This window comes from Aegilops tauschii, chromosome 7, assembly GCF_002575655.3.
Source record: "Aegilops tauschii subsp. strangulata cultivar AL8/78 chromosome 7, Aet v6.0, whole genome shotgun sequence".
Taxonomy (NCBI): Eukaryota; Viridiplantae; Streptophyta; class Magnoliopsida; order Poales; family Poaceae; genus Aegilops; species Aegilops tauschii.
In genome coordinates, this window is record NC_053041.3 from 80,483,747 (window position 1) to 80,499,878 (window position 16,132).

Below are 16,132 nucleotides of genomic sequence, written 5' to 3' on the forward strand. Positions count from 1 at the left end.
AAGGTATTGTGCTTGGGCATAAAATTTCTGAATGAGGTATTGATGTAGATAAAGCTAACGTTGATGCAATTGAGAAAATGCCATGTCCTAAAGATATTAAAGGTATAAGAAGTTTCCTTGGTCATGTGGTTTCTATAGAAGGTTCATAAAAGACTTCTCTACAATTTCTAGGCCTCTTAGAAATCTTTTGCAAAAAGGTGTTTCATTTGTTTTTATGATGATTGCATAGAAGCCTTTGAAATACTTAAGAAAGCCTTAATATCTGCACCTATTGTTCAACCACCTCATTGGAACTTGCCCTTTGAAATTATGTGTGATGCTAGCGACAATGATGTTGGTGCTGTTTTAGGATAAAGAGTTGATAAGAAATTGAATGTTATTCATTATGCTAGTAAAACTCTAGACAGTGCTCAAAAAATTATGCTACTAGTGAGAAAGAATTTTTAGCAGTTGTGTTTGCATGTGATAAATTGTTGATTCCAAAGTAGCCATGCACATCGATCATGCTGCTATTAAATATCTGATGGAAAAGAAAGATGCTAAACCTAGGTTGATTAGGTGGGTTCTTTTGCAACAAGAATTTGAATTACATATTATTGATAGAAAGGGAGCTGAGAACCCCGTAGCTGATAATTTTTCTAGAATGGAACATGTTCTTGATGACCCACTGCCTATTGATGATAGTTTTTCTGATGAACAGGTAGCTGTCATAAATACTTCTCGTAGTACTCCTTGGCATGCAGACTATGTTAATTACATTGTTGCTAAATACATACCACCTAGTTTCACATACCAACAAAAGAAAATGTTATTCTTTGATTTAAGACATTACTTTTGGGATGACCCACGTCTATATAAAGGAGTGGGTGGTGTTATTAGATGTTGTGTACCTGAGCATGAACAGGAATAAATCCTACAGAAGTGCCATTTCAAGGCATATGGAGGACACCATGCTGGAGATAGAACTGCACATAAGGTATTACAGTCTGGTTTTTATTGGGCTACTCTCTTCAAAGATGCACGTAAGTTTGTCTTTTCTTGTGATGAATGTCAAAGAATTGGTAATGCCGTTAGATGTCAGGAAATGCCTATGAATTACTCACTTGTTATTGAACCATTTGGTGTTTGGGGATTTGATTACATTGGACCTTTTCCTTCCTTCCTTCCTCTAATGGGCATACACATATTTTAGTTGATGTTGATTATGTTACTAAGTGGGTAGAAACTATTTCAACTAGTAGTGCTGATCATAACACTTCTATTAAAATGCTTAAAGAAGTCATTTGGAGTCCGTAGATATATAACGACTGATGGTGGTTCACATTTTATTCGTGGTTCTTTCCGTAAACTTCTTGCTAAATATGATGTTAACCATAGAATTGCATCTTCTTATCATCCTTAGTCTAGTGGTCAAGTTAAATTGAGTAATAAAAAGATCAAATTAATTTTGGAAAAGACCGTTAATAGATCTAGAAAGAATCTATTATATATAAAAAGTGCTTTGCGGGCTAACCAGAAAAAATATAATTATCTAGAAAATCCCGTAAAAATCAGTAACATCTGATCGCCTATTTAACACATCAGTAAAACATGACCAATGGATATTATTTTACTAACAAAAGTTAGGAAAATTACCCATCTTTGTCATTATGTAAAATGCATCATTTTATTTGCCACCATAGAAAACCTTTCCTACCAAAATAAAAGGCCCTGCAGCTTCATCCATCAAGCTGGCACACGACAGGGGATGCCCTAATTTAATTTAATGGACTGCCAGTGTGTGGACGGGACGACCAACTTAGCAGGACGATCGACGACAACCTCTTTTGGGCACGGCTGCCACGATGACCTTTCCATGCAATCTATATATTGTGGATCAATAAAGCAAACACAGGTGTGTTCATGTGTTTCCAAACAGCCAGAATCGATCAAGGAAAGATCGATCAGCCACGGTAGTGCACGCGCTTGATGTGAATTTGTTTCCGGTCGGCCGCGCGTCGATTAATCATTGCAGATGAGACTTTGTGTACTTGACTCCAGGTTAATCATTCATCTACGGCCGTTAGTGAGAAGTACTCTGGCCAGATTGGCACCACCACGCCATCCCCATCGTGCTGCATGCCATTGGAGCCTCCTAATCTAATCTCAGCACATCACTAAAAATTGTATACCAGGACCATGTCAGATCTGCATAGGTATTCATAGAGGGGAGGTGGAGTTGAAGCAACAAGCCTAGAGTCAACATGAGACAACGCTGGGCCATGGAGGCGGACTAGGGGCACAATTCTTCTAGAGGCCAAGAGATGGCGAGGACGACAACTATACGTTGGTGAAAGGGGAGGAGGGCCTAGGTAGTGCGCCAACTGCATGAGGAGGAACCTAGAGGCGAACAGGCGAGGACGACTCGCGCGGCTGCGAAGATGGGGTAAAAAACTAGCATTACTAGGCTATTCCCATCCCCGCTCAAACCGCCAGAACCTCCCAACCCTTCTCCTTTCTTCTCTTTAGAAGTCCAGCAGCGATTTGTACCATCTTCCCAAGAATTCCTGAGGTGTTCTTGCCGAAGAGCTAGATTTTTGTGCCAAAATTTGATCCTCCCCCAAAATTTGTTCGCTGTGTCCCATCATGATAAAGCGGAGTTCCTATCGCCTTATCATGCCTCTTCACATGGTCATTTATCGTCATGGACTTTTCTTGCTATGGACAACTTTGCTATGTGCTGCATGTGTGTGGAAGAGAAGACGAGGAACCACTCATATATATGGATGATTAGGCTTACAAATAACTTGGTACTATCAAAGATATGAATCTGCTTCATCCCAAAGTCATATTCTACTTTGCTACTTGATTGACTCTAGGGACAACTTTGCTATGTGCTGCATGTGTGGAAGAGAAGACGAGGAACCACTCATATATATGGATGATTAGGCTTACAAATAACTTGGTACTATCAAAGATATGAATCTGCTTCATCCCAAAGTCATATTCTACTTTGCTACTTGATTGACTCTATGGGACAGTATCCAGTGCTCGCTTACGTCCGTATGCATAAGCACATGCATGTTTCAAAACGCATGAATGCTTCATGCTTGGGCATACAAGCAATGGGATCAACGCGCGCTGGTGCTGTTAGCCTGTTACTCTCTACGACCTTTGTGTTGAAAATTTAAAGTGACACATATAGAGATTTAAGAATTATTTAGAAATAGTAATTGGATAGAGTAGGATAATTCTTATCGGCACACAAAAGACTGACTTGATGTTTTTCAGCCAATGTGTCACCGACTGGCGGGCTAGGGGGAGGAGTATGCGGGTGTCGCGCGCGTCCATATCGTGTCCAGGCCGATGCAAACGAGGCCTAAATTTGGGCCAGGAAAGGGTCAGGCGGCGGACAAAAAGTGGATGTGCGTCTGTTTGGGTCGCTGCGTTGGACCGACTTTTCTGTTGAGGAATTGGTAAAAAACTTGATGATGCATTATGGGCATACATAACTTCTTATAAGAATCCTATGCTTGTGTCTCCATATAAAATGGTCTATGGAAAAGCATGTCACTTACCTCTTGAGTTAGAACATAAAGCATATTGGAAAATTAAAGAACTTAACTATGATTTCAAACTTGCTAGTGAAAAGAGGTTATTTGATATTATCTCTCTAGATGAATGGAGAACTCAAGCTTATGAAAATGCCAAGTTGCTTAAAGAAAACGTTAAAAGATGGCATGATAGCAGAATCAAAAACGGAAATTCAAAGTAGGTGAGCATTTTCTGTTATACAACTCTCGTTTCGGATTCTTTGCAGGAAAGCTTCTCTCCAAATGGGAAGGACCATACATCATCGAAGAAGTTTATCGCTCCGGAGCTATCAAGATCAATAATGCCGAGGGCACTAATCCGAGGGTGGTCAATGGTCAACATTATATCTCAGGTACACATATTAATGTTGAAACTAACATTGTCCAAACTATCACACCGGAGGAACACATTAGAGAGACCTTCTGGAGTACTCGAGAAACATGAAAAAGGCTAGGTATGTTGATACGGTAAGTAAACCAACTACAAAAATTCCATAAAAAAATATTTTTGTCTGATTTGGAATATTAAAAAAAATAAAAAAAAAGAAATAGTCGAGAGGACCCATAAGGAGGTCACAAGGCACCTGGGTGCGGGCACGCCCTAGGTTCCTTGTGGGCCCCTCGTGTGCCTTCCCGACTCTGTTTTCTTTTGGAATAATTGTTCTGCAAGATTAAATTCTTTACATATACTCCCCGGATGTTTTGACCACCGTATCACAAGTTTCTCCTCTGTTCTTGTTTCGAGAAGTTTTTCTGGCAGATTTGGAGTGCTATGTCATCGCAAGAATCAGATGGAGAGAGCCATGTTTCCCACCTTACAACAAATCCTAGAATCTACGGTGATGTTGACCCTTACGGGTGGTCGATCGATGAGGAGGTGGAGGATGACTTGAGGAGGATGGACTCTACAAGAGAGGAGCAGGAAGAAACCTCGCTAACCCAACCTGGAGATATGCATGTGGAATTCAAGAAATCAAGCTTGCCGGATACGGTTAAACCTCCCAACACCCGATTTATTTCTGATCATAATTTAAGAAAGAGTGTTGCTTGATCTTCTTCAACAAGGGGGCATCGTTGGGTGGATGGTTCATTAAGCGTCACCGCAAAGCTTCGAAAAGAAATCATAGATCTTAAGCATCAATTTAATAAGCTCGAAGAGGAGAATCGCATCCTCAGGGGCATCATCACCAAGAATATCGCACCACCACCACCAAAGAAGGAGACTTGAGTACACGGGTATGGGCACCACCCTTAGCTTGGGCCAAGCTTGGGGGAGGTGCCTTGGTATCGTACCACCACCACTTTTATTATATTTACTTATCTTAGTTTGATCCATAGTTATTTCGTGATTTAGAAGAATAAAAGTTTGGTATGATCTATTTTCAAGGCTAGTTTCGTGATCTATCTATCTATGTAATCGAGTTGAGAGTTATATAATAAAGAGTAGTTTGAGTTTTTTTTCTTTACTTTTATGTTTCTATCTTAGCAATGAAAATAATTAAAAGATCATATGCTAATCCCATGGAAAGTAATGACCTTACATAAAAAGTATAAGTGGTAAAATTTATTGAAAGATGACAAACATAGTATTGGTCAATGGTACAATTCATGAAAGATTAGTAAAGGAAGAGAGGATTCACATATAAATACACTATCATGGACATTTTTTATGATTGTGATCCCCCATTAAATATTTTATGACAACTAGTTGATGTTGGACAAGGGAGACAATGTAATGAGTTATGTTTGCTCGTATTCACATAGAAGTTATATTGTCATGGATCCTCCAACATGTGGTGCTTGCTCGGTATCTTTTGCTAGCCAAAAATCCGCACCAAGTAGAGATACTTCTTGTGCATCCAATACCCTTGAACCCAGTTCCATGCCATGAGAGTCCACTATATCTACCTATGGATTGAATAAGATCCTTCAAGTAAGTTGTCATCGGTGCATAAAGCAATAAAAATAGATCCTAAATATGTTTGATCTTTTATTGTAAGGCAAAATAAGCTATGTACGATCTTGTGATGGTAAAGAAATAAAAGCGACAAACCGCATAATAAAGTTTGCTATCACAAGGGGAAATATAAAGTGACATTCCTTTACATTAAGGGCTTGCACATCCAAAAATAAAAGAGCATGACAACCTCTGCTTCCCTCTGTGAAGGGCCTATCGTTTACCTTTCTGTATTTACTTTTTATGCAAGAGTCAATAGTGTTCTTCTCTATTCCTTTTTCTCCTTGCAAGCATCATGTGGTGGGGAAAGATCTAGGCACATATATCCAATTGAATATGAGTGATCATGAGCTATTATTGTTGAAATTACCCTTGAGGTAAATAAGTTGGGAGGCGAAACTATAAGCCCCTATATTTCTATGTGTCTGACTGAAATTTTTGCTCCATATATATGTCGTGAGTGTTGATTTCCTGTATCTGCGTTGGTAATTCCCCGAAGAGGAGAGGATGATGCAGCACAACAACGGTAAGTATTCCCCTCAGTTATGAAACCAAGGTTATCAATCTAGTAGGAGAACCAAGCAACAGTACTATGTAAAAAACACCTGCACACAAACAACAAAAACTTGCAACCCAACGTGTAAGAGGGGTTGTCAATCCCTTCTCAGTATTGAGATAGATTAAATTGTATGAGATTGGATAAATAGATCTAGCAAAAACACAAAATAAAATACATCAAGAAAAAGTGCAGCAAGGTATTTTTGGTTTTAATATGATAGGAAATAGACCCCGTGTTGGGGATATTACCACTGGACGTAAACCTGCCAGGAGAGGCCGGGTTAACCCCATAAGTAGTTCATCTGTATCTGAAGTCCATGAAGACAGACGGTGACGCTTTATGAAGGCCCAGGGCCCAAAGCCGGTTTAAGGCCTGTAGACATAAACCGGCATTGATATGTAAACTTGTGTTATAAGATAGAAGTAGCAGAGACCGAGCCGGACACGATTATGAGCCGGCCTCGGGATTCTGTAAACCGACGGGCGTCAACCCATGTATATAAGGGGACGACCCGGTGGCGGTTCAAGGACAATAGACAACAACTCGAGACTCAGGCAAAGCGTATTCGCTCCCTGGTCATCGAAACCCCAGCAATTCCATCACAACTAGACGTAGGCTTTTACCTTCATCGTAAGGGGCCGAACTAGTATAAAACTCTCTTGCGTCCCTTGTCTGCTGTAACCCCTTTAAGTTAACCCGTAGCGATGGCTCCACGACTAAGTCCTTTCTCTAGGACATCTGCCGTGACAAAACCATGACAGTTGGCGCCCACCGTGGGGCTATCGCATGATGGTTTCAAGTTCTTGGAGGGCAACTTCGAAGGACTCAAGGGTTACTCTGTGGGCCGGATGACCAAGAGTCATCGCGGCAAGCTCTACATCGACGATGCAGGCTGGGGCCCCGAGGCCGGCTCAATTGAGTACGGGTACCAGGTCCCCTTTGGTGGCATACACGTTTTCATTGGCAAGATCGGCGAACCGGGCCCTGAGCCGGACATCTACACCGACCTCGTCGAAACGGCTCAGCGTGCGAGATCTGCCCGGGTCAAGCCTGTCATGAAGCGTGCCTTCGTGGGAGTTATCCATGGAGGGGAATCTGAGGATAGATCGGAATCTGGTGGTGAGACCGTCGTTTATTCCGGCGACGAGTCATCGACCGGAGAGACCGAGTCGTTATATCAGTTACAAGATGGCCGGATTGGGGGCTGTTCCGATGGCGACAGTATTCCGGACCCCTTAGATCTGCCAAACCAGGTTGCGATCTTCATGGCCGGTACGCAACCGGTGCTCCACTCTTCGACCGCAGCGGCGATGATTTCCGGATCGGCAGCGGCAACAGCGGCCGGGGCAGGAGACCCTGTGCGACCGCCAGCTCAGGTTCTATCTGATTTGTTTGACGCGTTGGCAACGCTGATGGCGGAGGTTAACCCGGCGGATCAGGATGCGCACAATGCGGAAATCGCGAAAGTGAAAGATCAGATCACCCAGGCCAAAGCCGACTTAGCAGCTGAGGATACCAGGATAGCCGCGGAGCGGGCCGCTTTGGATGCACAAGCTTACCGGATTATGCTGGATCAGAATGCGTCGAACGAAGTCCTGAAGAGGAGGCACCGATCTCGCCTGCCGCCGGTTTATGACGCTAGAAATCTCTTTAACACCCCAGGAGCAGGGACCAGTAATCCGCCGGTGGTAAACCGGGCGGAGGCACCTGGAGCAGGAGCGACGGTTCAGCCACGTTTGGTGGATCCGCCTCGTCAGAACAACATTGTAGCACCACATGTCCCCATGCCACCGGGTCATTATTCTAACCCGATGGACAACATTGTCGCTGCCGCTTCACGGCTGGCGGCCATCCCGATCGAAGGCGATTCTCCGGCGGCGGTCGAGACGCGTCGGGTTAAGGAGCTTCTTCAGACAGCCTTGGTTCAACAGGAGGCTTATTCATATAGTCGCGATCGGATTCATGCCACTCCCCGTCCAAGCCGGAGTTACAGCAGGCGTATGGATGAACCGGCAGTGTCAAGCAATGCACGGAACCGTGATCCGCCCCGTGGCAATAACCCGGCGGGTGGTGCTGGTGATGCTCAGGAGGTGGTGGACCGGGCTCGGGCACGCAGAGAGGCCGAGTTAGCGGCGCAGCATGAAACCCGTCAGCTTACTCCGGTTCGTCCAACCACATCGGTGGAACCAGGAGTTACCTCTAGTTCTTTGGGAGTGCCGTGTCTCGTCCCGGCGTTACGCAATGTGCGCCTGCCCAAGGATTTCAAGGGCCCGCGCAAGGTGCCGAATTACACCGCCGATTTATCCCCTAAAACATGGGTCAAAAGCTATGAGATGGCCATGGAGATGCTGTATGTGGATGATGCGGCATGTGCAAAATACTTCACCATGATGCTAGAAGGGACAACCCGCACTTGGTTAAAGAGCTTACCGGCTAATTCTATCAGGTCATGGGCCGAGTTGAGAGCCCGGTTTATTCAGAATTTCAAGGATACATGCAAGCAGCCCATGTCAATTGTGGACTTAGCTGCCTGTGTCCAGGAGGAAGGAGAGTCAACAACCCATTGGGTGCGCCGGGTTTCGGAGATTTTGCATTCATTGGACCGCATCAACGCTGACACCGCAGTTTTAACATTGGAAGGCAATTGCCGGTTTGAACCCTTGAAGTTGAAGTTGGGACGGCTCAAACGTCATTGTAATGACATGGGAACCCTCATGGATGCACTGGTGAAGTATGCCGACTCTGATAGTACCAAGGATCCCGAGTCTGATGATGATAAGACAGGGAAGGGAAAGAAGAGCGGCAACGCCAAGGGGCAGCACCACAACCCGGCGGGTCATGGAAACGGCGGCAAGCGTAAGGCGGACCACGGTTTAGACTTTGTGGCTAATACTAATACACATGACAAGGGCCAGGGGCATAAGGGTAAACCACCCCAGCGCGGTGGAAGGCCAAGTCCTAATCCGGACCGTTTGTCTTATCTGTTGAACCAGCCCTGTCCAAAGCATGGGACGAAGGAGGACCCGTCCACGCACCTCTGGAAAGATTGTTACATCATGCAAGAGTTCAAAAATTCTGATTCTTTCCGGTATGATCATGGACCAGGAGGCGGTTCGGGCCCCGGCTCTCATGGGCCAATTTATGGCGGAGGAAATTCCGGTTCAGCCACAGTAATCAGGGTGGACATAACAATCAAAGTAATCAGGGTAACCAAGGTCGCTATAATCATCAGGGCAATCAGCAGCAGCAGCAGTCGGGTCACCAGAGCAACCCGAAGCAGTTGAATAGCAGACAGTATCATGTCTTCACCACTAGCTTGGACAGGCGCGATCAGAAGCTTCGTAAAAGGGCGGTGAATGCCATTCAACCGGCGGTCCCCCGATACTTACGCTGGTCTGAACATCATATTGTGTGGATTCGAGAGGATCATCCACCCCGGATTGATAATCCGGGTCATCTGGCGTTGGTGGTGGCACCTCAGGTGGGAGGCTATAAGTTCACCAAGGTACTCATGGACGAAGGGAGTAGTATCAATATCCTTTATCATGAAACTTTCCGTCGCATGGGGTTAACAGATAAAAATCTTAAACCGTCCAACACGGTGTTCCATGGTGTGGTGCCTGGTAAATCGGCTTATCCTATTGGTAAGATAGATCTGGAGGTGGCTTTTGGAGATGAGCATGACTCAAGATCAGAAACTTTGACCTTTGAAGTGGTGAAAATCAAAAGCTCGTATCATGCCCTATTTGGACGGCCAGCTTATGCTAAGTTTATGGCACGGCCTTGTTATGTCTATCTGGAGCTCAAGATGCCAGGTCACAAGGGAACTATAACCGTGCATGGGAGCCGCAAGATTGCTCTGGAGTGTGAAGAAGGTGATGCGGCTTATGCTGAGTCGGTTTGTGCAACAGAAGAGTTGAAGTTTTACAAGGACAATGTTGATCCGGCAGATATGACTTCGTTGAAGAAACCAACTATAGAGCATGATCCGACCCTGAAGTTTAAATCGGCTGATGAGACTAAGCTTGTTGACTTCGTGCCTGGCGATTCGTCCAAGCAGTTTAGCATTAGCACTAACTTGGATCCGAAATAGGAAAGCGCGCTCATTGAGTTCATCCGTGAGAATCGGGACATCTTTGCATGGAAGCCTTCTAACATGCCAGGTGTACCGAGAGAACTCGCTGAGCACACTCTCAATGTTGATCCCAAGTATAAACCGGTCAAGCAGTTTCTCCACCGGTTTAATGAAGAAAGACGCAAGGCTATTGGAGAAGAAGTAGCCAAACTCTTGGCGGCTGGATTTATCGTTGAAGTATTCCATCCTGAGTGGTTGACTAATCCGGTGCTGGTCCTCAAGAAGAATGGCACTTGGCGTATGTGTGTAGACTACACAGATCTCAAGAAAGCTTGTCCAGAAGATCCTTTTGCCCTTCCCCGTATTGATCAAATTATTGATGCTACGGCGGGTTGTGAGCGTTTAAGCTTTTTGGATGCATATTCTGGTTATCATCAGATCAAAATGGCAGTTAAGGACCAGGAGAAGACAACCTTCATAACTCCCTTTGGAGCCTTCTGCTATGTGTCCATGCCCTTTGGGCTCAAGAGTGCCCATGCGACTTATCAACGGTGTGTGCAGAATTGTCTTCATAAACAGATAGGCCACAATGTTCACGCCTATGTGGATGATATTGTGGTAAAATCAAGGAAGAAGGAGACACTGATTGATGACTTGAAGGAAACCTTTGATAACCTGTGGGTTTATAAAATGATGCTTAATCCGGCCAAGTGTGTCTTTGGTGTACCTGCAGGCAAGCTCTTGGGCTTTTTGGTGTCTAACAGGGGCATTGAAGCTAATCCGGAAAAGATCAAAGCCATCACCTCCTTGGCTAAACCAAAGTGTATCAATGATGTTCAACGCCTGGCAGGCGGATTGCCGCGTTGAGCCGGTTTGTCAGTCGCCTTGGCGAGAAGGCCATCCCTTTGTATCAGATGCTGAAGAAAATGGATAACTTCGTCTGGAGTGACGCCGCTAATGAAGCATTTGAGGACTTAAAGCGGCAACTAGCTAATCCGCCGATTCTCGCTGCTCCGGTTGACAAAGAACCATTGTTGCTATATGTGGCAGCTAACGCTCGGGCTATTAGTGTGGCTATTGTGGTGGAGCGCAAGGAGGCAGGAAAGGAATATCCGGTTTAGCGGCCGGTTTACTATATCAGTGAGGTACTTATTGAGTCCAAGCAGAGGTACCCGCATTGGCAAAAATTGGTGTACGGGGTTTTCATGGCAAGCCGGAAGCTTAAGCAGTATTTCCAAGGTCATCCCATCACGGTGGTCAGCTCTACTCCTTTGGGGGATATAATCCAGATCAGGGAAGCAACTGGCCGGATTGCTAAGTGGGCTATCGAGCTCGGGCCTCATGGGTTGAAATACATACCCCGAACGGCGATCAAATCTCAGGCACTTGTGGATTTCATCAATGATTGGACAGAATTACAAGCGCCAGAGGAGAAGCCGGATCATACTTATTGGACTATTCATTTTGATGGGTCCAGGCAATTGGAGGGCTCGGGGGCTGGAGTCGTATTAACTTCCCCACGAGGTGATAAGTTTTGTTATGTTCTCCGTTTAATGTTCCCTTGCACTAACAATGCAACTGAATATGAGGCTTTACTCCATGGTGTTCGGATGGCTAAGGAGATGAACCTAAGCCGTGTTAAGTGCTTCGGTGACTCGGATCTGGTGGCTCAACAAGTGTCCGGCACTTGGGATTCCAAGGACCCACTAATGGCAGCATATCGTCGTGAGGTGGATATTGTTGCAGGTCACTTTAAAGGTTATCAGGTGGATCATGTGGACCGGCGGAAGAATGAAGCGGCGGACGCTTTAAGCCGCCTGGGTTCCCAACGTAAACCGGTTCCACCTAATGTCTTCCTGGATGTTTTGCATAATCCGTCCGTCAAGCTCCCTGGTGAAGAGGATTTGGCTGTTCCTGATCCGGAGGCTCAGTTGGTGGCGGCCCTTCATGTTATCCCGGATTGGACGGTTCCATATCTGGCGTACATGAACCGGGGCGAGTTACCAGAGGATGAAACTCTGGCCAGGCAGATAATCCGGCGGTCCAAGTCCATGACTATTATCAATGGAGAGTTACATCATTGCAGTGTGACAGGGGCATTTCAACGCTGTGTGTCTCCTGAGGAAGGCCGTGAAATTTTGCGTGAGATCCACGAAGGAGATTGTGGTCACCACGCCGGTTCAAAATCTTTGGTGGCCAAGGCGTTTTGTCACAGTTTCTATTGGTTGACAGCTCATGCTGATGCCGAGGACTTGGTCAAAAGATGTGATGGCTGTCAGAAATTCTCAAGACGCGCTCATGTACCGGCTCAAGAATTGAGGATGATTCCAATCACCTGGCCGTTTACAACTTGGGGGCTGGATATGGTTGGGCCTTTCAAGAGGTCCAAGGACAAGAAGACCCACCTTTTGGTGGCGGTTGATAAGTTCACGAAGTGGGTGGAGGCAGAGCCAGTTAGTAAGTGTGACGCAGCCACCGCGGTTCAATTCATCAAAAGGTGATCTTCCGATTTGGCTTTCCACACAACATTATAACAGACAATGGTACCAATCTGTCAAAAGGTGCCATGAAGGAGTTCTGTCAACGTGAGCACATCCGGCTTGACGTGTCATCAGTGGCTCACCCACAGTCTAATGGTCAAGCGGAGAGGGCCAATCAAGAGATCTTGAGAGGCATCAAACCCCAGCTTATGGTTCCTTTGCAATGGACGCCGGGTTGTTGGGTTGAGGAGTTACCTTCTGTGTTGTGGAGCATCAATACCACACCCAACAGATCGACACGATACACACCATTTTCATGGTTTATGGAGCGGAAGCAGTTCTTCCTAGTGACATCCGTCATGACTCGCCTCGTGTAGCGGCATATGTTGAAGCTGACAACGAGAAGGCACGGCAGGAAGCTCTTGACCTGTTAGATGAGGAACGTGACATGGCGGCAGCCCGTTCGGCGATTTATCAGCAAGATCTGCGTCGTTATCATAGCCGCCGGGTTAGAACCAGAACCTTTTAAGAAGGTGATTTGGTGCTTCGGCTCATCCAGGATCAGACGGATATGCACAAGCTATCCCCCCTGGGAAGGACCCTTTGTGGTCAGCAAGAATCTACACAACGGGTCGTACTACCTAATCGATGTTCGAGAGCACAAAGACTCACGTAAATTGGAGGAGGAGACCAACCGACCGTGGAATATTGCTCATCTTCGGCCTTACTATACTTGAGCTATAGGCTCTGCTTATGTACATATTATGACAATGTATATATTATGATCAATATAATAAACCGGAACCTCGGCTAAAGCGGGGTATCTGTTGTTTTTCTTACATCATGTGTGGTTACATGGAGCTTACAAAGCGGCGTCCGGTTTACCCCTTGATTTAGCTTCTCTAGCTTTATATTGCATCACTTGGGGGCTTGGTCGTATCCGAACCATAGCTACACCTCTTGATCGGTGCAATGCCACAACATCACTTGGGGGCTTGGTCGTATCCGAACCATAGCTACACCTCTTGATCGGCGCAATGCCATAGCATCACTTGGGGGCTTGGTCGTATCCGAACCATAGCTACACCTCTTGATCGGCGCAATGCCACATCATCACTTGGGGGCTTGGTCGTACCCGAACCATAGCTACACCTCTTGATCGGCGCAATGCCACAGCATCACTTGGGGACTTGGTCGTATCCGAACCACAGTCACACCTCTTGATCGGCTCAAAGCCACATCAATCTGGGGCCAAAGAGAGTATTGTAAAACAACAGCTCAAACATAGGCACCCACTGAGCACAGCTCACAATGTTGCTTGGGAATTCTTTGCTGTTGAATTTAGGGCCTGGCAGCCCGTGAAAAGCCTCGACTACAACGGTTTTCATTTGCCTTTTGCTAAGTTTTCTTTGTTTTCATAAGATTTGTGATGCTTTTAAACCGGTGTTTATCAACCCGGTTAGGCTGTCAACTACAAGTTGTCAGTACACGATCAAATTATAATCCGGAGACTATCAGCCCGGTCTGGTTTTGACTCAAAGTCACCAGTATGGAATAAGCCGGTGTTTATCACAACCGGGACCGTTTTATTGTAAACCGATATCATATAACAGGAGTTACTTATCCTCTAGAGTAGGGTTATGGCCCTCACTACAAAGTTGGTCAGCCAACATCATGCCTAAAGGTCCCAGGTATCATATATTTCCATATTTGGTTATCTTTTACAACCTTGGTTATAAACCGTGGTCATGTATATATTTGGGTATCATGACCCGCCCGGTGGTAAACCGCCAGGGCGCTTTAAGCTTCTTATCTGCAGGAACAACTTGAATAAATAGCTATGGATTATGAACATCATATCTTAAAGCATGGCGGATTAACACGCATCAGTTGCAGATAAATATGCACGAAGGCATAACAGACCAAGTGTTTTAACTAGCCTATTACAAGGCGTTTCAGTGCCCAAAGGGATAATTGTTTCTCAATAAGCATTGCAACACATGGAAGACTAAACCGGCCCCCGGATTATGATTGCTTATCAGCTTGACCTGACGGCCGCGGATCATCTTTCACCGGTTCATCTTCTTCGTCTCTACCCAGCGGCTGGAAGTTAACAGTTGTCCAGTCGATCCCAGTTAAAGCTTGGAACACAGATTCGTCGCTTATAAGGGTTGACGGTTCAATATCGGGGGCATAAGTGTGCGTACGGATTGGAGGGATCAGATTTTGCGCTTCCAGAATTGGTGCAGCAACCCGTCTGTTCTTGTCATCATAACTTGCCTGATAGTATGAGAGATCAGCTTCTTCAGCCAATTGACAAGCCAGTGGACGTACTTCTCGGTTTATGGCGCGGAGATCCTCCTGGCCAAATTCCGATCTGTCTTCTTTTAAGCTTGGGAAGCCTTTAGCCACGTCCACCGGATCAAGATCAGGCACCCACGCCTTTGCCTGGGTTAGAGCGGTCAGAGCTCCGCCCCTTTCCGAAGCTTTCTTTAGTTCTTCAACCCGGGCAGGCAGCATGGATAGCCTTTCTAAGGTGTCCTTGATCAATGTTGGTGGAGGTTTATTGTGTGAAGCGGTGCAGATGATCCGCTGCACACCGGTATACAGCTGCTCTATCAGAGTATAGGCCGCTTTCAATTTCTTCTGTACGTCGGAGCCCAGATGGCTAATACGAGTTCCTGCATCATTATAAATGTCAGTAAACCAGCAACACATGGGAAGATATGTTGAAAGTATAAAGCAAGGATGCTTACCAAACACAGCAGCGGTCATCGCATGTACTTGCCGCTTTACACCAGTCAGCTTGTCTACCACCGGTTTGAGAGCTGCCTCTGCGTCTTCAACTCTTTTCTGCAAAGCGGATTTCTCTGTGTTCCAATCCGCCCGCTCCTTGTTGAAGCTCTCCTTTAGCTTTTCCATAGCGGCTAAGGCGCTCGTCAGCTCATCTTTTGCCTTGGAAGCTTCGGCCTGTTGGGACTCGATATTTTCTTACAGATCGGCGATTTGAGATTCCTTTTTGCTCAGCTCAGCCTATAAAGAGACAGATATATAATGAGCTGACAGTACATATTTGAAGTACCAAACACATAACAAGTTATGCCCTTAGTACTTGGGGGCTAATGCATATTTGCTCTTAATCAGAAATTTTTACAAGTCCCAAGCACAATACAAGTATTAAGCTTGGCACTTGGGGGCTAATGTGTATTTGCTCATAAAATGCTGATATGGGAATTCTTCTACAAAGTCCCGGTTCATCTTTATAAAGTTAAACCGGCCCTTGGGGGCTACATCAGTGAAGTTAAGATGCATTGTTGCAAACATGAAATTGTTACTAAGTCCCGGTTTAAATTGGTATCTTAAATCGTCACTTGGGGGCTACTGGAGTTGATAAGCTGCAATTAAATATAAGAGAGAAACACTTATGAAAGGTACCTGATATCGCTCCTTCATCATATTTACCAAACCGGCTTCATAGTCACGGCTGGT